This window comes from Heteronotia binoei, chromosome 2 (genome assembly GCF_032191835.1).
Source record: "Heteronotia binoei isolate CCM8104 ecotype False Entrance Well chromosome 2, APGP_CSIRO_Hbin_v1, whole genome shotgun sequence".
In the NCBI taxonomy this organism is placed as follows: domain Eukaryota; kingdom Metazoa; phylum Chordata; class Lepidosauria; order Squamata; family Gekkonidae; genus Heteronotia; species Heteronotia binoei.
Window position 1 is genome coordinate 140,963,697 of NC_083224.1, and position 25,962 is coordinate 140,989,658.

The window sequence follows — 25,962 nt, forward strand, 5'->3', positions numbered from 1 at the left end:
CCATACATGCGGGAAGGCCGGGCACATAGCCCAGGTGTTCCTGTCGGTGGTACTGCACCAAGGAAAACTTCCTTGCCAACAGAATGGCCGCCGCCACGAGGTCGCACTGGTGAATGACATCCAGGCACTCACCACTTCAGGAACCCAGGTATGCCAGTTGCCCATTCCCTCCCCAGATAAATATTACGTGACTGTGTTCATAGAAGGGAAGTCCTGCAAAATGGAGGTAGACTCCAGGGCGGGCCAGACGGTCATTTCGGCCTGCACATTCAGGGAGATGTGCCCTGGGGGGAAAGCTCAATTAAAACCAACCTCATTCCTTGTCCAGGACTTTCAAAAGCAGGAGGTTGCAGTCCAGGGAGTGGGCCTGGTCCACGTTGGGTACAGAAAGTTCAAGGGCGAGCTCCCCCTCATCATGATGAAGGGCGATCTGTGCAGCCTTCTAGGTGGGTCCTGGCTCCAGGCACTGGGCATCCAAGTGACAGGGATCCATTACACCCCCGTTCAAAGGGATTTTCAAAGGGTGTGCAAAGAGCTCCCCGGGGTTTTCGACAGAACTCTGGGAACATACACCGGGGTCCCCGTAGCCTTACAACTAGACCCCAACATGCAGCCCATATGGCTGAAGGCCAGGCGAGTGCCACTAGCTCTCAGGTCCAAGATCGAAGAGGAGCTGACTGCCTCATGGCCCAAGGGGTTCTGGAACTAGTCACTAATGTAAAATGGGAGACTCCCATAGTAACCTCGATCAAACCCAATGGCAGTATACGCATCTGCGCTGACTATAAATGCATGATAAATAAGGCGTTGCAAGGCCATGCATACCCCGTTCCGGTGGTGAGCCATGTGTTAGCATCCCTAACGGGAGCAAAAATCTTTGGGAAACTGGATTTGGTGCAAGCATACCAACAGCTCCCTGTGGACGCAGCCACAGCAGAAGCGCAAACTATCGTAATACACCGGGGGGCCTTCAAGGTTAGACGCTTGCAGTTCAGGGTTAGCATGGCTCCGAGACTGTTTCAGAACTTAATGGATTCCCTTCTTAAAGGCATCCCCGGGGTACAGCTATTCTTCAACGATGTGCTGATTGCCACCAAAGACGAATTAAGCGACCGCCTCCGAATGGTGTTACAGCACTCGAGGGAGCAGGGTTAAAGATAAAACGGGCAAAATGTGTATTGGGGTGCCCACCATAGATTTTCTGGGGTACATGGTGGACGCAAGCAGCATTCATCCAGCCCAGGACAAAATAAAGGCCATTTGTGATGCGCCGGCTCCCACCAACAAGGCTAAGTTACAATCGTTCTTGGGAATTCTCAATTTCTACCATGCCTTTCTTCCCCACAAGGTGACAGTAGCAGAGCCCTTACACAGACTGCTGGACAAAAGGGCACAGTGGGTTTGTGGTCGTCGGCAAGCCGCCACTTTCCAGGCGGTAAAATACATTTTCACTTCTAATAGCTTGCTGGCAAACTTCAACGAGCGGCTATCCGTCGTGCTCACGTGCGATGCCTCACCTTACGGGGTTGGCGCCGTGTTGGCCCACAGGCTGCCGGATGGGTGCGAGGTCCCGGTAGCCTATTATTCAAAGACCTTACAAAAACCAGATACTACGCTCAAATAGACAAAGAGGGCCTGGCTATCGTGGCAGGGATAAAAAAATTCCACGATTACTTGTATGGCCGGCCCTTCACTATCTTGACGGACCACAAGCCCTTGCTGGGCCTGTTCGCCCCCAACCAACAAATGCCCCAAATGCTTTCACCACGGGTGTTGAGGTGGTCCATCTTCCTGGTGGGTTACCTGTACGGCCTTAAGTATCGCCCTGGGGAAGCGATGGGTCACGCTGATGCTCTGAGTTGCCTGCAGCTGCCCTCCATGGACCCAGACCCAGCGTTCCAGATCATGTCACTGGAAGGCCTCCCAGACCATCTGGTACACGTGAAGGACATTGCCCACTGCTCTTCCATGGACAATTCTCTCCTGAGTTCTGAACTGGCCAGAAGGATGGGTGGGCTCGGAATTCTCTGCGTTTGCATCCCGCCGGGACAAACTGTGCATAAGGGGTGCCTGTTGTGGGGAAGTAGGGTGGTGGTTGCCCGGAACTGTGGCAGCGAGTCCTAACAGCGATGCACAAAACCCATCCGGGAATTGTATGCATGAAGGCACTGGCCAGGAATTGACGACAAAATTGAATCCTGGGTGGCCCGATGCCAGCCAAGCCAGGAGACTCATCTGGCACCACCCCGCACCCCGGCCCAACAGTGAGAGTCCACTTGCAACCACCGGTCCTGCCTGCACCTCGACTTCGCAGGGCCCTTCCAGGGACATATATTCTTCCTTATTGTGGACTCCTACTCCAAGTGGCTAGAGGTAGTGCCAGTAGCCTCCACCTCTTCTCGGGCAGCATTAGGGGCGCTACGCAGGGTATTTGCCACACATGGCCTCCCTGACACGTTAGTATCGGATAATGGGACGGCCTTCACCTTAGCCGAGTTTCAAGATTTCTGTGGCCGAAACAAAAGGTCAGCTCCCTTTCATCCAGCCACAAACAGCCAAGCGGAAAGAATGGTGTGGGCTACGAAGGAAATGCTCCGTCGAATCATATGCGGAGAGTGGGAAGCACACCTCGCTGAGTGCCTCTTAGCTCAACATTCCACCCCCAGTACGGTCACCGGCTAAAGCCCAGCAGAGCTTCTCATGGGCCAGTGGCTGACGACCCTCCTGGATCACATGCATCCAGACCGCGCGCCCGACCTACAAGAGGTACCAGAAGTGGTCCGGGCCCCCCAGGGGTTCGACCCAGGGGACTTAGTGCTTGCCAAAAACTTGGGGGGGCAGCATGGATACCAGCGCGAGTATCCCGAGTACTAGGGGTCGTCATGTATGAAGTCACCTCAAGGGGGGATTCACAATAAGGCGACACATTGATCAAATACGTGCATGAGAGGTGCCCAGGGGAAATTATGAGAACGCAACCTCCAAGGCTCCTGCTCGTGGTGAAACACCCCCCGAGCCAGAGGAAGCTGAAGAAACAGCAGCTACACCCATGCCAGAACCAGCAGAATGAACAGGACCACCATCAGCACCAGAAACCTCGGAGGACCCAGTCCAGCCGGTGGATTCCCCCTCAGCACCAGGGCCTCCACCAGCAACATCTGAAGAAGAAACCACGTCACCACCAACCCCTGTATTCAGGTGGTCAACGCAAAAGCACCACAAGCCCGCGTACCTAAAAGACTATGTCCACTAGGGGCTTGCGAACTAAGGGGGGGAGGGATGTTATGTATGTGGACTCAAGGGAAGACTTTGGTGTTTCCACCTGGCTCATTGGAGCCATACGGACTGAGCTTGGGGACTTGGGAACAAAAGGCTGTAGGATTCAAACCCCCCGCAGCCCAGGACCAATCACAAGCCCCTGCCGGTTTGAATGACCCAATAACGTGCTTGCGTGGGAACTCAGAGATGTATATAACTTCGGCCCGTGGGCCCCAACAGCAGTCTTGTATTGTAACCTTTACTATGCGATTCCTATTAAAGAGCTTGTTATCACTTACTCCGAGACTCTGCCATGCATAGAACCCACTATATTATACATTAATATATCATGTTCACACTTATGCTTTGCTTCAAGTTCTTTCTTAGGTTTCTAGTTGGTTCTACTACAACCCAAAGCCTATTTCATTGTTTGCTGATTGTCCCATCCTGTTTATTGTATAACTCACTCTGCGTAATCCACCTGGAATCCTAGTGAGAAAGGCAAACAAGTTCCAAATGTAAAACAGCAATTTTAAATAGTGCAAAAAACAGCATTGCTACTGCAATTTAACTCCAAAAAGTCAAAAAAGCATAGACTTTTTGTTGCATGATCAACTGCAAGCAAGTAATTTCTTATTGACCTCCTAAATACATTTCCTAAAGAGCTCTGTTCCTAACTACTTTGTTAATAATACTCCTCTGAACAAAACAAAACAAAAAAGACCCAGCTCCTTCCACATGGAAGTATAGATGCTGGGCAGAAGGGCTCTTAGTTAACAGGATAGTTTTCTTTGTGGAAGAATTGTTTTCACATTGGGGAGCACCATCATGCAAGACAGCATCTGAGGTATGACATATGTGAGATCTACCTTTTCAGTATATCTCAGTTCCTCAGCTCCATCCTCTGCCCCACATAGCTTTTCTACATAGCCTTTTTAAATGTTCAAAGAAGACTCCACCTTGCTTTCTCATCAGAAGACTGCTGTTTGGATCCAACCTACAGTACAGCCTCAAATTAAAACTGTACTCTTGGCCTTCGCTATCATAGATTGCTAAATGTGTGAGCTAAACTCTCTATGCAATGTACTGAAAAGTAATTAAAAAGAAAAAACAAATTCACAAGTACAGCTTAAAAACTTAAACATATCAACTGTGATATACTGTAGCAACCACTTTCTGTTTAAGTGGCAAATACTGTGAAGGAAGACAACTTCTCCTATAGTTTTATTTTTTGCCACAGCTTCCCTACATCACCATCACCATTCTTAACATGAGCATGTCCACCCCAACATCTTTATTTCACTGATTTTATAATGTGCATTTCCTCTTAAAATGTCACTGGCCTTTAAAGGGTACCCTCCCCACAAGTACAATGTTGCTACCGGAAACTTGCTCTGATTGCTACCAGGAACCAATAAATGTTTAAGCATTTCAAGCAGACAATCTCACAGATTTGGGAGAAAAGGCATCCTACAGCCCTGAAGAAATTCACAGAAAGGAATGTGGTAAATTTATCTTAATTCCCACAGTGAAAACAATGTATATTTATTTTATGTATGTCACACATTCACTGCACTTCACATACATTTTTGGCAATCTTTCCCATTGAAGGAATGTTCCTTAGGCTAGAGAAAGTCTTGAAATTTTGGTTGCTGGACTGGAAGGGTACAGGCTATCATATTCAAATGCTGCAATCATAATGCAAACTATAAAATATTGTTTTATTATTAGCCTGGTTAAGTAAAGAACTACTCAAACACAAATGAAAAACCTATGTACTCAGACATTAGCTAGAATCTACCCAACAAAGACTAAGCAAGCATGTTCTGTTAGCTGAGCTTAGCTATGGGAACCCACCAACAATTAAACAAAACATATCAGAGTGACAAATTCTAGGCCTTCGGGGAATAAGCATGAGAACTGCACAGGCGGAGTGCAACTATTCAAACATTTAGTATTTTCCTGAAAGCAGAGGCTCAGATTGAATGTGCTTTCTCAGCCATAACTCAGTCACCGCAAGCAAAGCCCTGCAATATCCAGTTCCATTTGCAGTCCAACTACATGCTGCCTCCAAGCTACAAGCATGACGACACTGCCAAGGTTCACCGGCTCTCTAATTCCAAGTAAATGCTAACTGTGACCTCAGCCTGCCCATTCTTCTTCCTGCCCTGAAATCTCAATGCCAGAGCTCAGCCACAAAGAAATTTTGCTAGTAGTTCTTGAAAAAGAGCAAACAAAGAGATTTGTCCTTCCCATGTTTACTAAAAATCAGCATTTAAGAACAGACTTTGTGACCAATCCAACAACAGACCTACCAAAATATGGATTTGCTCCATTTCCAGTGAATAAATCAAAGACAGTGTATACTTTGTGATAATTCACACAGCATAGCAGCTTGAGGCATCCCTTTATCTGTCAGACTCAGACCGAGGATTGCCAGCCTCCAGGCAGAGCCTAGAGATCTCCTCCTTTTACAACTGATCTCCAGCTGGCAGATCAGTTGTAAAAGGAGGCAGATCAGCTCCCCTAGAGAAAATGGCTGCTTTGAAGGGTGAATTCTATGGCACTGTACCATGCTGAGGCCCCTCCCCAAACCCCACCCTCTCCTGGATCAACCCCAAAGTCTTCAGGCATCTTCCAGCCCTACTCAGACCTTACTCATATTCCTAATACAGCAACATTATTATCTACATCTTACATAGTTGTAATAAGGGTTTGCTTTTTTTGCTTTGCCATCAAGCCACAGCCAACTTATGGCTGCCTCCTAAGGGTTTCACACCAAGACCTGGTTTGCCATTGCCTGGCACTGTCTCTCATGTAGTAACCCTAGACCTCCGTGGAGATCTCCCCCATCTAAGTACTAACCTGGGCTGGCCCTTCTTAGCTTCCAAGATCTGATGAGGTCAGGCTACCTGGGTTATCCAGATCACAGCTTTGAGGACATAACCCCTATGAAGTATTCTAAAGAGTACTTCAGATATCTTTAAGTCCAACCACAATTTTAAAATCCTTAACAGGCCTAATAGCTACATTCAAATACCATGAAAACACACCTCTCCAACATTCCAATTCTGCTGTAATTTCATAAAAGATATAATTCTTGGTTGGTAACATGACCAAACTTCAACAAGAACAAAATCTTTTATATATGCATATTAAGATTAATTCTGTTTGTGATGAACTGTATATTTTAAAAAGACTACATGAGGTAATGCCAGAGCTCAAACAGAAGTAAATGTTATTAGCAAAGACCTATAATCAGATGGAGTAGTAACTGACATCAAAAGGCTTTCATTGTTCTCACAGATATTGTTCTTTTTAATACTACATTACAGTTGACAAGCACTCGTTATTTTTAAAATGTTAAAGAGATCAAAGCATAGAGTCTCTCCCTTCCTGTGACACCTAGAACTGCTTCATACCCATCCCCACATCTCATAAACAGATTGTCATCAGTAACAATTCTGCTTTGCATATAATTTGTTATATGCATATTATAACCCTTGAAGATGCTATTATAGGAACCAGTTATAGTTTTGAAGGGGTTGCAGAGAATAAGATATAGAACTGTGGCAACATAGTATAAAATCAATCTCATCCTATTTTTAACTTCCATTGCCTTGGTCATATTCTTTTTCTAGTATAAAATGTTAGTTCTTTGGGGGACAAGGATCCATTATGAATAACTGCCCATCATACATACACACACACACACATATAAAGGTTGTACCTGGTGGAAAAGCAAAGGACCAAAGGTATCCAAAGGCTCCTTTTGATCAACCAGAAAACATTTGAAATATATTTCTTCCAATAGTTTAAGCCTTCACAAAATAACTAAGGATAGTCTTGACAGGATTCATGTGCAAAATGACAAGAAACCATCATTATAGCAGCCCAAGGAGAAATTCTAAACATTCAAGCACAGATTGTGGGAAAGACTTTAAAAAACTGGGACAGAGACTTCTCTTCACAGTAAAAGCTCCTATATACATAAAGCACATTACTGAAGAAACTATCCACGTCTGCTTGAATGTAACATAGCAGAACAAAAAATCATGTTTTATTTTTAAAAAATGTCCTCATCTGTATTAATGGCATAACTGCACTCAAAATTTACTTCCAAGTTCTCGCAAGCTAACACTTTCAAGAACACTTTCAAGAACAGTTTTTCTCTTCACTGACTAAATTATAGAACTTCTAGCATCAGGAAGAACACATCAGGAAGCATCTTCTTCCTTCTTAAAACACCAGTTCATTTTAAGCCAGTGACTTTACTTGATTCATGCCTTTATTTTATTTGTTTTCATCTCTGCCTGGTCTGTAAACAGAAAGCACTTCATTCATCACAAAATCAGTAAAACAAAAAACCTTTTACTAAAACTAAACCATGTTCACAATGTAGTATTTGCACTTTCAAGTTACAAAGAACACTTTCTCAGGCTGGACATTCAAAAATAAAAACTGAATGTTATAGATTTGCCCTTTCCACTGTTCCAGAGAGAGATTTTGACCCATCTGAGTCACCAATTCTGACTCAGATCAAGATCAAGCATCATTCTAGCCAAGATCAAGCATCATTCTACTCAGCATCATAACTGCAGCTAGAACTAACTTCAGAATTCCACATAAAGATTTTTATTTTTAAAAAAATAGCAGAAATTACCCCCTTTATTTGTAAAGTCAGTATAGCCCATCCCATTTTTGTGCCCAGTGTGTGTGCATTTTTAATGCGGTTTACCAAAGAGTTTGGTGCTATGAAATATTGTGCAGATAAGAACAAGTGAAAAACCTTGAATCCAAGAAGGAAAGCATCAAAACTTCACTATGGTAGTTAAGACGGCAGTTAATTTCATCACCACCACCACTGCTGTACTACACCATCCAGCTGAGACCTTCAGCAAATAAGGGAACATGTTTCTGGCTCTTGCGTATTCAAACCCTCCCCCTCCCAAAAAAATACAAAAAAATAGCAGGGACTTGTTTCATTTTTCAGATAGGATCACTTGTACTTATTAAGACATGAGCACCACAGTTATTCCAGCTCAATCTCAGAACAGAGTTTACAACCTAGATGTATAGATGAATTTCAGCTGGTAAGGCCTGAAGTCGACAAGTTGCATAGAAGTACATAACCCACACCACATTCTTTGCACAACACTTATCCATCCTATCTAGTGGTATTTTGTTGTAAGAGTTAGCTAAATGGGTCCAGGTTGTTACAAAATGCTTCTCTAAAGGAGGGAGCAGTACCAAAAACCCTGAAGGGAGACCCCTCCAGGAAAACTTTTAACATATCTCCACAAAAAGAATTCCAATGATATTGAGGAATGGACAGTAATATGTGGGAGGCAACAGTACCCTCTGGTGAGCTTTCCTAAATTAAGCACTGAGGTTAAGAGTCAAGGCATACTTACTTGGGTATAAGCCTCTGAGAACAAAGTGAGACTTACTTCCAAGAAAACATGCATAGGATTGTGCTGAAAGTCCCCAAGTGCCTCCATGACAAAACAATCAATGGTGACTTCAAACATTGTAAGAAAAGATTGTGCCACAGACATCACTTCTATAGTCATTTAACATCTGTATGGCAATCACAGAAGTTTGTATGAGCCCAGGGTTTCCTCTGTCATCCTATTATATGCACAACTCACATAAGTGTGTCTAAACAAGTCTTTGAGCTGTGGCTAGTGAACAAGCCTCTGCTTTTCATTCAGAAGATCTCAGGATCAGTCTTCCACACGTGCTGTTCAAAAGACCAGGTGATATAAGATATCTACTTGGAACCCTGGAGAGCTGCTGCCAATAGAAGTACTGACCTTGATGGACTGATGGTCTGATTTAGACTGATTTCTCACTAGCAGTTGCTCCGCTCCCAGGCTTCTGCTTTTCCTGGCTCAAGCATTTTGATCCACGGCTCCCTCCAATTTCCCTTGTGGTTTCGCTCTCCAAAAAACACGATCAAAATGCACCCACACAGCAACTGGTGGGGAACTGATCACTTGAGCCAGGAAAAGCAGAAGCCCAGGTGCAGAGCAACTGCTAGTGAGGAATTGGTCTTAGTATACAACAGCTTCAAGCGTGTACTTGTGAGTACAGCATCACAAGAAATCTCCCAGGAAATCAGCTTGGAGATAAGCAGGGGAAAAGTAAGAGGACCCAACAACATTTCAAAGCCATTCATCACTTCTGTGTTTGCAAACAGCTGTCAAAATACCACTGGTTAGAAAGAGAAGGATGAATGGACAGTAGAGCCACAAAGAAACAGAGAGGTTAGAAAGAAATTTTCACGTCTATTTAGATCTGGTGTAATCCCATAGGGAGGCTTATTTCACATACTGGAAGCCAGGTAGTTACACAGCTACACTCCTTGCTGAAACTAAGCAAGATACACTGAAGATGTCCTAGTGGGTCACTGTAGAGAATTAGGTAACATCATACTATTATTAGGATGGCACAAAAATATTGGGGGAGGCTGAGAAATGACATGGGAGGTAAGTCAGGAATTCAGAAAGGCAATTTGCTGGTTCAGTTCCATGCCAACAATGGTACTTTGCAACAGACAAAACTAAAATAAATATTCAGAGGAGCTGTTTACCCACTCTTGCTCCTAGTAACAGCAAGGACTACACTGAGGAAGGACAGTCATATAACTCAATATTGTAGCACTCTTCCTAGCACTTCTCCACAGAATATTCATAGAGGTATAGAAAGGCAGCTAAATGTCCTAGAGGAATAGCCAATATTCACTTAAATTAACCCACAACTGCAAAAGCAAGCACCAATAATATCAAGACCCCTAGCATTTTCCCACCATATATGAATATGTAAAATTTAAAGCAAATCAAATTTCAGATTGCTATCTTGAACTATTGTCAGGAATTTTTCTATAAACTCAAGTCACACACATAAACAGGAATCTCATCTAGTAGGTTCTGAGAGTTCCATCAAGAGATAACGGACTGGCTTATCATATCAAAGTATTTATATAGAAAATAGCAGCCTTATGATAAATCTTCCTTAAACATGAGATTATTACCTAGATAACTGACCAATTATTTCATCAACAGTTAAGAATCGAAGAAATGCATCTAAAAATATGCCTGATTTGTGCTCATTATCTTTTTCAAGCAAGATCAGAAGGCCAGACTAAAGACAATAAATCTAATATTTCTGCAAATGTTTAATTAACTATCAAAAATAAAAGAAAAATGTATGCAATCAGATCTGACCAATAGATAATCCCAATATGTTCATTTCTACATGAAAACATGCATGATCAGCAAGAAAACCTGTAATATAATCAATATCCTGCTACAGAGGTGATCAGTATCTAATGGCAGACCCAATCCTGTCGTTCACAATTATCACTCTCCCTACTCTCTTACATCAGCTTCCCTGGAGAAGAGACCAGAGCAATAAGGATGGAAAATCAGAAAATGTAATTTAAAAAAAAACCACCAGAATTTCAGAAATGATGCAACTGTTGATAATCACTATTGAGATGGGGAAACTGATGATCCTCTAGTGATAGGTAACATCCCTACATGGATACTAAAAGTCTAGATTGAACAAAAGGATTAAAGGCAAGTCCCTGGGTCTCAACAAAGTTTAAACACCATAGCTTGATTCTCCATTTATTGATGCTATACTTTTAAGTCTTAAACTAGAGCCAGCGAAAACATGTTGCTCTCAAGACTTCCATGATCTTTTCACAAAACAAATACATGCAATAGTGAACCTATACGATTGGGGACATTCACTGTGGAATAACACAGAAGCTTTAAGAACATAAGAGAAGCCATGTTGGATCAGGCCAATGGCCCATCCAGTCCAACACTGTGTCATACAGCAGCAAAAAAACCCAAGTGCCATCAGGAGGTCCACCAGTGGAGCAGTAGGGATATTTCACAATTAGGGGAGGGATGGTGGCTCAGTGGTAGAGCATCTGCTTGGTAAGCAGAAGCTCCCAGGTTCAATCCCCGGCATCTCCAACTAAAAAGGATCCAGGCAGATAGGCGTGAAAAACCTCAGTTTGAGACCCTGGAGAGTCACTGCCAGTCTGAGTAGACAATACTGACTTTAATGGACCAAGGATCTGATTCAGTATAAGGCAGCTTCACATGTTCATATAAGTGTGCTTACTAATAGGTATTAAAAATACAAATGTCACTCCAAAGACAAAGTTGGAAGCAAACCCAAAATAATGAAACCAAATAAGGATATATTGAGGGTGGGGGAGGGTGTTTGTTTTTTCTACTAAGCAAAAATTAAAATAACTTTGTCAATACATAACTGTGCCTAAATCTGCTACACAATACTTTCTATTTCCATACCAGTTCCTTTTTGAGAAGTGCAAAGCTGACAACCTTACTCCTTTCGCAGTTCTAGGTGTTTATTAAAAAGTGAATGCAAAGCAAAAAAACTTCAAATGAAGTTTATAGAATGCTTCAGGTACTCATAAAATATGACATCACACTTCACTTATTATCACGTATATGAAGATTAGGTAGGAATGGCAATGGATGGTGCACTGACCCAGCAGGTACTCATTTGCATATTGAGCCACACCTACACATGCCAAGCCAGCTGGAGCTGTGTTCCAGCTCAAAAAAAGCCCTATAGCTCTTGCTGGAAATACCCTAGCACTGTATTAAGTGTGTATTTGTTGGGATATTCATTTTAAATTAGAGGCAAGGAGTTTGCATAAAGGTGTCAAAGACCATTGCTTATCAAAAGAAATAAAAGTTTACTAGCATAAAACATCAGGACAGGGCCATAGTCAGAAAATTTTAGGGGGGGGGGGAAGCAGGGAATAAAATTTTAGATGGTGGGGCCCCCCGCTCTGGCAGTCCCCACTCTCTCTGCCACCACCACTTTGGTGGCCCCCAATCTCCCCACCACTCTATCAGCCTCCACCCACCTCCGCGGCGCCTCCCCCTCCCACCCACCTGGTAAAGTGCCGGCTCCTGGGGCTTTCAAGGAGCCCATACTCCCGCCAATCAGTGGGGAAAGCGCACTGAGGCCAGCAGGTCTCTGCCGGCTTTCCAGTGCTCTCAGCACGTTCAGCACAGGGGCAACAGGAAGGACCAGCCGGCCTCAACGCCGCTTTTCCTGCCGACCAGCCCTTGAAAGAGCCCTGGGAGTCAGCACTACCAGGTGGATGGGAGGGAGGGGGGAGTTAGTGCAGAGGAGGGCAGGGGTTGACAGAATGGTGGGACCGCCAGAGCAGTGGCGTTGAAGAGGGCAGGGGTCACAAGAGTGGCGGGGGGACGGGGAGAGCAATGGCGGTGGCGGGGAGAAAAGGGCAGCAAAAGGAGAGGCCATATAGTTGGAAGGGGGGTTGGGTGGAGGGGTTTAGCCCCTATCCATGGCTACGAGCCTGCATCAGGAAAAGGTACTTGAGAGTAAAAGAAATAAACACTGCATTCTGCACGATGCATTTGCGACCTAGCTGCTACATGGCTAGTTTATGACTCTTTGTCTCCTGGCTTCTTATTTCCAGAGAACACTGAGATAGGAAATAGGACAATTCAGCTTGCATACAAGATCAAAGTTTCTCACACATAAGGTGCTGGCTGACCAATACAGCATTTACAATTTTCCCAGGCTTAGAAGAGGCAGTTCCTAATTGGGTTTAAGTTACAATATATCACAGCCGTCTTTTCTGGTAAGCAACAACAAACTCTATAATGTCTGAAATGTGCATAGCTTGCTTTCCAACAGTATTGTACCAGTGTAGATAATCCTCATATCTCCCCACACCTTTATCTGACAGTAGCAACATGTATTTTGTACTCAAGGATCCACAAACTCTCATGTGCATAACACTTCAATAATAAAATATGTTGCTGCAAAAGCAAAATAGAACATTTGCAGAATGCATAAAGAATCAATGCAAGAGAAACTTTGACCAATTTCTCACTAGTGTTGCACCACCCCCAGATTTCTGTTTCCCCGATGCAAACAATCAATTTCCCACCAGTTGCTCCAATGGCGCATTTTGACACAGGGTTCCTTCCAATTCCCTGTATGGCATCATAGTCCTTAAAAGACAGCATCAGAAAACCACATAGGAGACTGGAGGGAGCCCCATATCAAAATGCACCCACAGAGCAACTGGTGGGAAATCGATCGCTTGTGCCACGGGAAAACAGAAACCTAGGAACAGAGCAACACTAGTGAGAAATGGGTCTTTCTTTCAAAAGCACAGCAGAATTCATTAGTTGAAGAACAAGAAACAAGCTTGTAACTAGCACAGTCTAATGATAATTTTTGCTTTTTAAAAAGTGTGCCAACTCAGACATTGCATAGCCAAAATTGGATTAAAGACAAATGTAGGACATATGCTGACTACCCTGAAACTTGTTTCCATAGCCTCCGGCAAATTGCACAAATATCACAGCTGTGTTGCTAAAATCTGGAAAGAATTTATGGTGTAGCAAGTGAAGAAAGAACCAACCCCTGGTAAAGTTAGCTATTTTAAAAGAAAAACTGACCAAATGACCGTCCCAGTTCATTCTTCTTGCCAATACTCTCATCTCCCAATATAAAAGATTTGGATTAAATATTAAAGGAAAAAATCAAAAAGTAATGTCGTGACACCTTAAGGTGTAACACCTACTACAGGTGTTAAAATGTCCTTTCTAATTGTATTAGCCCATTTCAGTAGCTTTATTGGTATACAAATTGTGTTAGTCATCAATTACAACTGCTGTGAATTGAAGTCAGCTGAGCAGCCTATAGGAAGTAGAACTAGCGGCCTAAACACCAAGGTCTGGAAGATGTTGCTTTCCCCTGGAGTACCCGCACCCGTGTGAGTGTGTATGTGTGTGTGTAAAGTGTCATCAATTTGCAGCCATCCCAGCAAGCGGTTTTCAAGGCAAGTGCAAAGCAGAGGTGGTTATCATTGACTTCCTCTTCAGAGTCTTCCTTGCTGGTCTCCCTTCCAAGTACTGACCCTGCTCAGCTTCCAAGATCTGACTAAATCAGTCTATACCAGGCTGCCTTCCCTCCCACCCTGACTGTGTGTGTCTGTCTAAAGTGCCATTAGCTCTAGCTAGGAAGGGGCTTTCAGGGTAACTGAGAAAGCAGAGGTGGTTTGCCGGTTAGCTTCCTCCACAACAGGGCCGCCAAGAGACACCATGGACCCCCAGCCTTTTAACCTCACTAATCACAATTTCTCCCATAGATATCTGCAAGTTTAGGATTACTTCATACATCTGATGAAGTAGAGTGCTTATACCACAATTTATCTGTTAGCCTTTGATCTGCCACAAGATCACTTTTTGGGTTTTTGCAACACACCAATATAGCTACCTCTCTGAAACCATAAAGACAAATCAGTAGCAAGAGCCTGGCCACTCAGTAATCAACTATCAAATATCAATCATGATAAATTTCAGAGTTCAGGGAAGTTAGAGGTTTACAAGATTATGCATGGGAAAGAGAAGGCAGAGAAAGAAGCACTTTTCTCCCTTTCTCACACTACAAGAATTTGTGGACACTCAATGAAACTGCTGAGCAATCAGGTTAAAATGGATAAAAGGAAGTACTTCACTCATGACTGACACATCGAAATTCACTGCTACAGGAAGTGGTGGTGGCTACAAGCATAAACAGCTCCAAGAGGGGATTGAATAAACATATGAAGCAAAAGTCCAACAGTGGCTATTAGACACAGCATATTGATTGAACTCTCTATCTGGGGCAGTGATGCTCTGTATTCTTGGTGCTTGAGGGGCAACAGTGGGAGGGCTTCCAAAGTCACTGATGAACCTCTGATGGCATCTGGGGGGGGGGGGGTTGGCCACTGTGTGACACAGGGTGTTGGACTGGATGGGCCATTGGCCTGATCCAACATGGCTTCTCTTATGTTTTTAAGAATCATTCAACAGATAAGAACCACATGTTGAGAAAAGTGTTTTAAAAATTACACTACTGAATAGACAGAAATTATAGAATCATAGAGTTGGAAGGGACCTCCAGAGTCATCTAGTCCAAACTCCTGCACAATGCAGGAAACTCACAAACACCTCCCCCTAAATTCACAGGATCTTCATTGCTATCAGATGGCCATCTAGCCTCTGTTTAAAAACCTCCAAGGAAGGAGAGCCCACCACCTCCCGAGGAAGCCTGTTCCACTGAGGAATCGCTCTGTCAGGAAGTTCCTCCTAATGTTCAGCCAGAAACTCTTATGATTTAATTTTAACCCACTGGTTCTGGTCCTACCTTCTGGGGCCACAGAAAACAATTCCACACCATCCTCTATATGACAGCCTTTCAAATACCTGAAGATGGTGATCATATCACTTCTCAGACACCGCCTCTCCAGGCTAAACATGCCCAGCTCCTTCAACCTTTCTTCATAGGACTTGGTCTCCAGACCCCTCACCATCTTTGTCACCCTCCTCTAGACCTGTTTCAGCTTGTCTATAGCCTTCTTAAAATGTGGTGCCCAAAACTGAGCACAATACTCTAGGTGAGGTCTTTCCAGAGTAGAGTAAAGTGATACCATCACATCACATGATCCAGACACTATACTTCTGTTGATACAGCCCAAAATTGTATTTCCCTTTTTAGCCACCGCATCACACTGTTGACTCATGTTCAGCGTATGATCCACTAAGACCCCTAGATCCTTTTCACACATCCTTTTCGCTAAGACAAGTCCCCCCCATCCTATAACCATGCATTGGATTTTTCTTACCTAAATGCAGAACTTTACATTTATCCCTGTTAAAATTCATTTTGTTGATTTCAGCCCAGTTTTCCAGCCTGTCAAGGTCATCCTGTATACTGTTTCTGTCTTCTACTGTATTTGCAACCCCTCTCAATTTAGTCTCATTGGCAAATTTAATAAACATTCCTCTATTATAAAGATGTTGAATAAAAGAGGTCCCAGGACAGATCCTTGAAGCACTCCACTTGTCACTCCTCTCCAAGACAGGCCAGGCGTGTGGGCGTAGGTCAGGTAGGCCACCGCCTCAGGTGCCACTTGGCCACGGGGGTGGAGAACGGGGGCAGGCACCCCCTCGCCATCTCCGTTCGCGCCAACAGAGCTGCCTGGGAAGAGGCCACCTGCATACTTCTTCCTTCGTTCCGATTTGGAATGGAGGAAAAAGCATGAGAGCGGCAGCTTCCCTGGCAGCTGAGTCCCTCTGAAGGGGGGGAGTGGACTGGACGAGGGGGAAGGAGGAAGAAGCATGCAGGCGGCTGCTTCCCAGGCAGCTCCCTTTGAAAGGGAGGGGCGGGCTGGGCAAGGGTTGGGCCAAGCAAAAATGGCCCGCCCCTCGCCCAGCCCACTCCCCCCCTTCAAAGAGACTGAGCTGCCTGGGAAGCTGCCAGCTGCATGCTTCTTCCTCCGTTTCAAATCGGAACGGAGGAAGAAGCGTGCAGGTGGCCGCTTTCCAGGCTGCTCCCTCTGGAGGGGGTGGGAGAGCTGGGTGAGGAGCGAGCTGAGCAAGAACACTTGGCTTGCCCCTTGCCCAGTCCTCCTGCCCCTTTCAGAGGGAGCTGCCTGGGCCAGCAGAGCATGCCAGCGCAATGATGTCACTTTTGGTGATGTCATTGTGCAGTGCATGCTGCGTGCACACGATTTAAGTCCTTGGGGGGTAGGGGGCAGGGTTCTGCCTGGGGCGGCAGAACCTTTAGCACCGGGCCTGCTCTAAGAGGATGAGGAACCATTCACAAGCACTCTTTGGGTGCGATCTGTCAACCAGTTACAGATCCACCTAACTGTAACAGGATCCAAACCACATTTTACCAACTTGTCAACAAGGACAGTATGTGGAACCTTATCAAAAGCCTTACTGAAGTCAAGATAAACGGTGTCTACAGCATTCCCCTGATCCAGCAAGGTAGTCACTTTCTCAAAAAAAAGAGATCAGGTTAGCCTGACATGACCTGTTCTTGAGAAACCCATGCTGGCTCTTAGTAATCACATCCATTCTTTCTAAATGTTCCAGGACCGATTGTTTGATTATTTGTTCTAAAACTTTTCCAGGTATAGATGTCAAGCTGATGGGTCAGTAGTTACCCAGATCGTCTTTTTTCCCTTCTTGAAGATGGGGACAACATCCACCCGCCCCCAATCTTCTGGTACCTCTCCTGTTCTTCAAGAATTCTCAAAAATGATAGCCAAAAGCTCTGAAATTACAATTATGCACAGATCTATCTAGGACTACTGTACAGAGAATACCTGCTTCTTCTACAGATATTTTTTTAAAAAATGTGTCTGGCTACTCAAGCACAATTAAGTAATCAACTAGTAATTGAGAAAGTAGGGAAATAACCTTCCCTCACTTTTCTAAACAAAGGCTCCCATTCTAGAAAACCCATAAATCAGGAGAAGGCTGTGGCTGCTATCACTGAACTTGTGGAGTTCTGTAATCACTAAATGTCATCACTGCCATAGAAGAAAATGAGTGGAAAGCAGGAGCTTAGAGAAAGTATTCCATTCTCAGTAGCAGTAACATCACACTAGGTTGAAGAAAATTCTCCTTCCAATAACTACTTCTAGACAGAAACCAGTTTTTAAGTGTCAGATTACCCTAGAGAGCTAGTTCGGTGCAGTGTTTAAGTGCGCAGACTCTTATCCGGGAGAACCGGGTTTGATTCCCGACTCCTCCACTTGCAGTTGCTGGAACGGCCTTGGGTCAGCTATAACTCTCATAGGAGTTGTCCTTGAAAGGGCAGCTGCTGTAAGAGCTCTCTCAGCCCCACCTACCTCACAGGTTGTCTGTTGTGTGGGCGGGGGAGAAGGTAAAGGAGTTTGTGACTGAGTATAGGGCAGGATATAAATCGAATTTCTTCTTCTAAGATGGAAAAGTTGAAACTGGAGAATAATTTTCATCAGCTACAGATGTAGCTCATCAGGGAAGAGGATGAGGCTATACAACACAAGCTACAACCCATTAAAAAGAGTAATAAAAATCAATTTCTACATGTATTTTCACCGAAGTGCACAACACACTCCAATGTGCGAAGCCCCACGGAATACAATGTAAATTATTCTTTTATGCAAAAAGGATTATGAGAGATCCAAAAACTGGAGAGACAAGGCGGAAGTTATTCATGTACTTGGAAAACTTGGCTTCAAGTTCCACATGCACTGTGGGCATCACTAACAGTGCCACTCTAAGCCAACTTGAAGTCAATGAGAAGGGTCTTTTCTTGGGGCTGAGCCAAAAGTAAACATTTTAGTTCTTTAGATGCTTAAATGGGCCTAACAGCAACCTACAGTATCTGACACAGATGGGTGGGTTGAATACTGTGAAAAACACTTTGCAAATTAACACGCCATATATAAAACAGTAGTAACAGTCTGCACTGTAATTGCACAAAACAGGGGGGGGGAGTATTTTCCTACCCTTATTTAATGCCCAATAGTTCATTTCATGTCTCCAAGCCACACTGGCACTTGAGCATTTTAAAGGACTAAATGTAAGAAATGAACACCTATGCTTTCTCTCTTTTTCCCCCTACAACACTAGCTGCAAAGCTCTTCTCAGAACCCCTTTTAAATAACCACAGTTCCTCAGCAAATGATACAACAGTATCTCATAAAAACACACACACACTTTCCCCTGCCTGAAACTGCCTTGCCAAATGTCCTGGATAAATGTTATTTCTCTAGCATTCTACAACAACCCATCAGTGCCTCAAAATTTCCACCTCTTAAAATAATCCCATCACACACTGCTGTGTAATCAGCATGACAGGATGCTTGTTCACGAAATAGAAGTCATTTGCTGAGTAACAAACTCATTTGTCCTCTGAAGGGTTATTTGACTTCAATACACTAAACAGGGACACAGAGATGGAGGTCATTTTAACCTCTTTTTTCCTGCACTACAATATTTCTAATAATGCTGGTCCAGTAGACCATCCATGTGTTTCAGAATTCCCCAAATATTGAACACCCTTCACCTTGGCCTGTTTGAATGCCTTATTATCAGCTCTTTTGGAAGGGAGATGTGCATGTATCCATTACTCTCAACATGTTCGCCCCTGTCAAACAGACACAGTCGAAACAGTTGACCATGTGCTACTGTACTACCCTCAGTAAAGCAACATTTGGTTTCTATATATAACTCCAATCTTTCCAAATTTTCCAGGTATATCTGAGAAATTTTATATATTCCTCCTCCTCTCCGCTTGTTCTAATGAGACCCACCTTTAAGGTGGCCAAATTTTGTTCTTCAGCTTATTTAAGAAAGCAGCTAGTTACACATCTGTACTCATGAAATTAGCCTACTACATGGTTCTGAAAAGTTACTGTATGTACATGTGCTGATGACGCCATGCTGGCTGATCTATGATTGCAACAAATGAAGTATAATAGTTTGAACAGCCTGTATATAATTTGTTTTGCCTTAAGGATAGCCTTTTATGTAGAATACTTCTCTATCATTAGAGCAAAAAAAGTTAGCACAGTAAATAAACACATTTATTCCCCACCAACATGCATGTATGTGTGTGTGTGTGTGCACGTGTATCCCACCACCAGATATGCATCTGCTTCTCAACCAGAAGATGAAAGTAAAGACAGAGAAAGAAACAACCCATTCAATTCCCATTGTTCTTCCAAGGATTTCATTTGGGACTACAGCTAATAAGTGTCCTTTTGTAGCCTAGCCTATTTTTATTTGTAGGCATACATCAAGCACTCAGGATTTAGTTTCTCTCACACAGCTGCCTCACCAAAGTAGCAATTCAGCATTATCAATCCAGAGATTTAATTTTTCATGCAAACATTTATCTGAAGATAATCATCTGCATCATTATTCACTTGCCTTCTGTCTTCTAAAAAGAACACAGATCTCAGTATTATTTTCAAATACAACTGAAAGCATTTCCTAAAGACAGCACCTTACAGCATAGGCCTAATGCAATCATTTTAATTGTCCTTGACTTTCTCTCCCAACTCCTACAGTCCCTCACTGTGCAACTGAAGATACTACCATTTCTCAGGCAAGACAGTGCTGCAAGATCATGCCCTTTATCTTCTGCACTACCAGTGAAACCAGCTGGGCTACAAAGCCCTTGAGGATGCTGAACAATGCCATCCGAGAGTTCAATACTTACCGCAAACGAAAATTTAAAAAGGATGGGGGCAGGATGACAGGCGACCAGGGTTTACATGACAACGCAAGCCTGACACTGCAGGTCTTGAAATGTAAGGAAATTAACACCTTCAGGAAAGCACGAAAAAGAGACCTCCCCTGGTGATTTCCTTTCTGACACCCCACCCCCACCCCCCGCTCTCCTGCTTGCAGGGAACGATGCTGAATCATTATCAGCATTGGCTCTTCAACTGGTTTCTCCCCTTGGATACCATACAGCATTGCAGCCCTTTTGCAGGACACAGGCAAAAAGAAAGCGGGCAGGCGAGGAAGACATCCGATGTATTTTAATGCCCACATTGGAAGGGCAAGCTCCGAGGGTGGCGAAAATAAAAGGGCAATGACTCGCTCCCATTTACCTGCAGTCCAAGACAGTCACGCGTCCTCTGGGGCAGTGATTCCCTCGGGAGTGTTCGGATGCCGCCACCTTCTCTAAGCTTAAAAAAAGAAATCGCTGCAGCCCAACCAGACAAATTAGCCTTGTCTGTAGCACCCCTTTCCCCAACTCTGCCCCTGCAGCAGTAGCAGCAGCATCTGCTTCGGCGCTCGCCAGGATTGAACACACTGAAAGGGGGAGTGTTGCAGCAGAGAAGGGAGGCCGGGACGAACTATTGCTAAACGGGGGTGGGGAAAATAGCTGCAACGGGAGGTGAAATTCAGCCAAACGCTCGCTTTCTCTTGCACAGTGAAATAAGGGGACAGGAGGTGAGGAGGCGAAGAACGGCATTTGGCAGCAGGCTGACAGGAATACGAAAGAAGGAGCAGCCCCTTTAGCGGCGTTTCTTACCACACACCCCCTGCTCCCGGCGAAATGCAGAGTCCCGCCTCAAAAGCCTCTACTGGCGCTCAGCCGTAGACGGCAAATTGCTCGGACTCAACAAGGAGGTTGGCACAGACAGCTCGCTGCATTCACCTACGCGATTCTCCTGAGCTAGTTAACTTCGTACAATCCTGGGGATGGTTTTGCACACACATCACTTCACGGCGCGTCTTCCTAAATGAGTTATTAAAACCCTGCTGATTTCCTTCCAAACTAAGCGTGCGGTAAGGCTCAGCTTTTCGTGTGTGCTAGCTCTCTGGCTTACTGAATCACACACGTATATACACTCATAAACTGTATTAGCAATTCTCCAGCTTACATCTCTGTTTCCTTGCTCTCTCACACGGTGACGATCATTGGGGCAGAAAACGGCCTCCTAATGAGTTATAACCTCTTTTTCTTCCCCTATCACCTGTCTCCTTAAATTGTGGCGAGATAATGGGTCTCTGAATCAAAACTGCTCTGTGTGCCACCACCATGTGCTCAGAATACCTAAAGGGGCTCGCCTGCCGTTAATCGTGTCTGATTACCCAGTGCGCGACGCTAGAATTGTCTATCATCAGGCTGCTACACTAAAATGAAAGGGACGACGCAGGAGAGCTTCAAGCATATTATATGCCTTGTACTGCTGTCTCCCTGACTGGTGGTTCTTTAATTTAAATATTTGTATGGAGCCAGGGTGACGCTGAAAAGCAGAACATTTAACATAAATACAATCTAATGAGAAAGAAAAGGTTAGGCAAGTTGGGTCACTTTGCTCCTATGTTTAATCAGTAGTTGCTGAATACATCATCTAGCTTTCTGTTTTCCATTTATGGGTGAGGAGGCGGAACCACTTTGCTGGAATTCTAGTTATTCCGTTGCTAGTAGCTGGTCTGGTGGAGAAGGTGAGGGTGTTACAGATCAAGCTAATTTACTTTGTTGGGCTGCTACAATTTTTTTTTTTTAGCCTAGAGAAGATGATCCCTTTCCAGCCCTCTTCCAGCAGCTCTGGTGGGGAGCCACTCAGAGGTTTAGATACGTGCTGCATGGTCTCCTGCCCTTACCTGTAGCATGATCCTGGCAAGACAAGGGGGGGGGTGGAAGGTGCCACCAAGTCGCAACTGACTTCTGGGGCTACAAGACCTCCACTTCGGATTTCTTCCTGTTAGAGGGCGAGCCAAGGCTGCGCAAGCACAGTTCCCACCCTCGCTCTGGTGGCCAGCAAGACCAGGCCAGAAAACCCCTGCAGGCGAACATCACCTCTCCACTGATCACCAGCCCAGGACTGCAGCCAGGACCTCCACTTGTGTGTGCCAGTCTACCCTACCCTGCCCTGTCTGCAATGGAGCCATCGCCTCCTACCCCCGCCGCCCCACTTGAGGGCCAGAACGGCCTCTTCTTGCAGGTACCCTCTAGTCCAACGTCAGCCCAACATGGGCGCTGAAAGTGCCCAGTTGTTTCTGCTTGCTGGGGGGTCAGAGATTTCTTCCAGCCCCTAAGCAAGCAACATGGAGCTTAACTTTCAGTCCTGGGCACGGAAAGTGCTCCATTGTTTCTGCTTCCTGAGAGGTCAGAGATTTCTTCCAGCCCCTAAGCAAGCAGAAGCAACACGGAGCTTAACTTTCAGTCCTGGGCTCCAAAAGTGCTTCGTTGTTTCTGTTTGCTGAGGGGTCAGAGAATTCTTCTGGCCCCTAAGCAATCAGAAGCAACTGTATATGATCACGTCCCATAAGCAAGCAGAAGCAACAGTGTATGAGGACGGCAGAATGGAGAAGGATGCAGCTGAGGCACTGGAGGCTGGTTAGGGGCCCCAAGTCAGGGGGCCTCGTGGCTATGGGCCTGAAGAGAGGGCAGTCCAGCTGGAATTGCTGTGCCCATGGGGGAGCCCATCACTCCCTGCAGGCACAGCTCTGTGCTGCCTTCTTCCGCTGCCCAGTTTAAACTGGGCTACAGGAGAAACCAAGTCAGCCCCAAGTTCAGCCTGGTATTTTTTTTCCTGCTATTTTCCCGTTTGGGTTTATTGGACCAAAAAAAAAATCAGGATTTCTGCAAAATATCAGATCCAAATACCATACCAGTAGACTCAAACCAGAAAATACTGATTTAAAAAATTGCACATCCCTATAGTAGGCTCATGTCTTATTGATGCACTGCCTATTTATGTATCCTATATTGTTTACTGTAGCTATATACATCTTTCTGATGGTTTTGTAACCATGTCCTTTTGTATATATACATATATCAGATATCTGATTCAGTTTGCTTTTGTAATGTATGATGCATGTGCGCCTTCCAATAAAACCTTTAATTTGTATCAGTAACACTTCAGAGTCTGTGTCTTCCTACTGACAGTCACATACCAACAAAGGTAATATGAGCCTTAGGAACAAAGGTCTCCTGCTTCAGGGGACCAAATTAACAGAAGTATCCTACAAGAAGAAACAAAGCCAAATTGCTTCTGACAAATACCTGAGGCCTAAAAAAGTACAAACCACTGATCACATTAACCAAATCTAGAAAAAAAATTGCAGTGCACAAGTTCTAAACTTAATTGGAAATAGAACTTTCTACTCATCTGTGATTACATTGCTCTGGTGATTTTCTTCTTCTGTATAAACCTCCAACTACTGATACTAACAAGGGGGAACAAATAGTATCTTATTGAAAATATATCACATTTAAAATCCTGAACTAATGATTTTTAAATATGACTATGGTAGATCAATCAAATTAAGAATGCCTGCTAAAAATATCACTGGTAAAACAGTTACGTAAATATTTCAGTTACTCATTATTGTATTTCATTTATTTCCATTAATTTGTACCCTGCCCCTCCACAAATGGCTTGGGGCAGCATCCAACATAGTGCATTCAGATATCATAAACAATAAATACAATAAAATTATAAAATATACCATAAAACAGACATAAAAGCTCTACAGGCTATAGTCAGCAATAGTGGTCATATGATATATCAACACAGATGGTTCTTATTAAAAGTAACAGTAACACCAGCAGGGAGCTAGATCACTCTTGCTGGTGGCCTCAAGATGTTAACCAAAAGCCATCCAGAAAACCTCAGTTTTACAGGCCCTGTGCAACTGTAGCAAGTCCCACAGGGCCCTGATCTCTTCCAGCAGTTCATTCCACAGCTTGGGAGCCAGAGCTGAAAAGTCCCTGGCTCTAGTCGAAGCCCGCCTAACATCTTTCAGGCCAGAAACAGATAAATAATGTTGCAAACTTGACCATAGTGCTCTTTGGAGAACATATGGGGAAAGGCGGTTCCACAGGTATGCTGGCCCCTGGCCATATAGGGCCTTGAAGGTAAGAACTTCAGTTATGATTTCCTGATCAACTTAACAAAGAACCAGCCAGCCATTTTCCTATCTTGTATAATAAAGAATGATGAGGAACCTGAAGAAGATGAGTTGATTTTATAACCTGCTTTTCTCTACCGTAAAGAGTCTCAGAGCAGTTTACATTTGCCTACCCTTCCTTTCCTTACAGCAGTCACCTTGTGAGTTAGGTGGGGTCTCAGAGAGTTCTAAGAGAACTGTGACTGGCCCAAGGTCACCCAGGGCCAGCCAGCATGCTTCATGTAAAGGAGTGGAGAATCAAACCTGGTTTTCCAGATTACAGTCTGCTGCTCTTAACCACTACACCAAACTGGCTGTCTTAACCACTATACTACACTGAAGATTATCCCTAAGAAACAGTGTTATTTGGAAATTTCTTCATCATCCAACAAGGTCTACCATATTATAACTGATCTGGAATACCAAGTATCATGATTGACTGATTTCCAGAAACTGCTACTACAGAATATGCAAGAATATATGAAGAATTTCTTACAGCACTCTCATTGCAGTTATTCTCAGAAGTTTACACATTTACAATGGAGTATGGATTAATAACTTCTTACAGCCAAAGATTCCAAGTGTTTTCCATGATGCCCTATGAGTAATATCTAATTTTCTTTATACCAATATATACTAAGCAGTTGAAATAATACAAAAACAAATCTGGTATACTTTAAAAAGTGGTATATATTCCTCTTCATACACTGAAAGTAAACTCCAAAAGCAGGAAGCAAATAGCATCTAAAGAAACCAAACCACTCTGTCATTTATTGTGAGTACTTACAGTATGATTCAAGAAACTCTGAAATGACCTAACCTTTCCCATCAAGTTCAGTTCCCAGCTTTTTCAGAGGTCACATGTAGGTTCACTAATGTTTACAGAAGTTGTCCTAGGCAACCAAACAGAACATGAAGATTTAAAGGGACCATTTCCCAACTAGATATTATCTTCTACAAATATTTTTTTACAATATGTCTCATTCTTTAGAAAACTGTTACAGGAAATAGATGCTATGAAAACAAACCAACCAACCACACATTCTTTTCTTTCTGCTTCTCCTGAAAAAGAAAAAAAGCAACTCACATTCCATGGGTCAAATATCTTAGTATGACGTTACTTTTCAAAAATAACTGGCTTCAAACCATACTAGCCGTTTAGTCGAAAACTTCCACAATTCATTTTCTCAGTTGTTTTTAATTCCTTCTCCTTCCAGCTTAATGAATGACTTCCTACTCTCTTCCACAGCTGTGGATTCCCTTAGGGCATTCATAAATTATTCTCCTTTTTATTATCATTATTTTGTAATGGAGCTATTAGAATTATAAACAATAAAATAAGATAATGAGCACAAACTTTGACTTCCTACAAAGTAAAAAGCAGCATTTCACATGCTCACGGCCACCAAGAACTGACTATTAA

At 43.8% G+C, this 25,962-nt stretch overlaps 1 protein-coding gene across 2 annotated transcripts in view; it reads right to left on the bottom strand.

The window, feature by feature from the left end:
* Positions 1-25,572, bottom strand: part of TTLL7 (tubulin tyrosine ligase like 7) — a 124,029-nt gene extending 98,457 nt beyond the window's left edge. Inside the window, exon 1 of one of the 2 annotated variants that reach the window (XM_060232110.1) lies at positions 25,327-25,572. The gene's annotated coding sequence lies outside the window, so the exon portion shown is untranslated. Of the gene's footprint in view, positions 1-20,740; positions 20,943-25,326 lie in introns of those variants that run through there. The other variant, XM_060232109.1, reaches the window with a different exon arrangement.
* Positions 25,573-25,962: the final 390 nt, after the last annotated feature.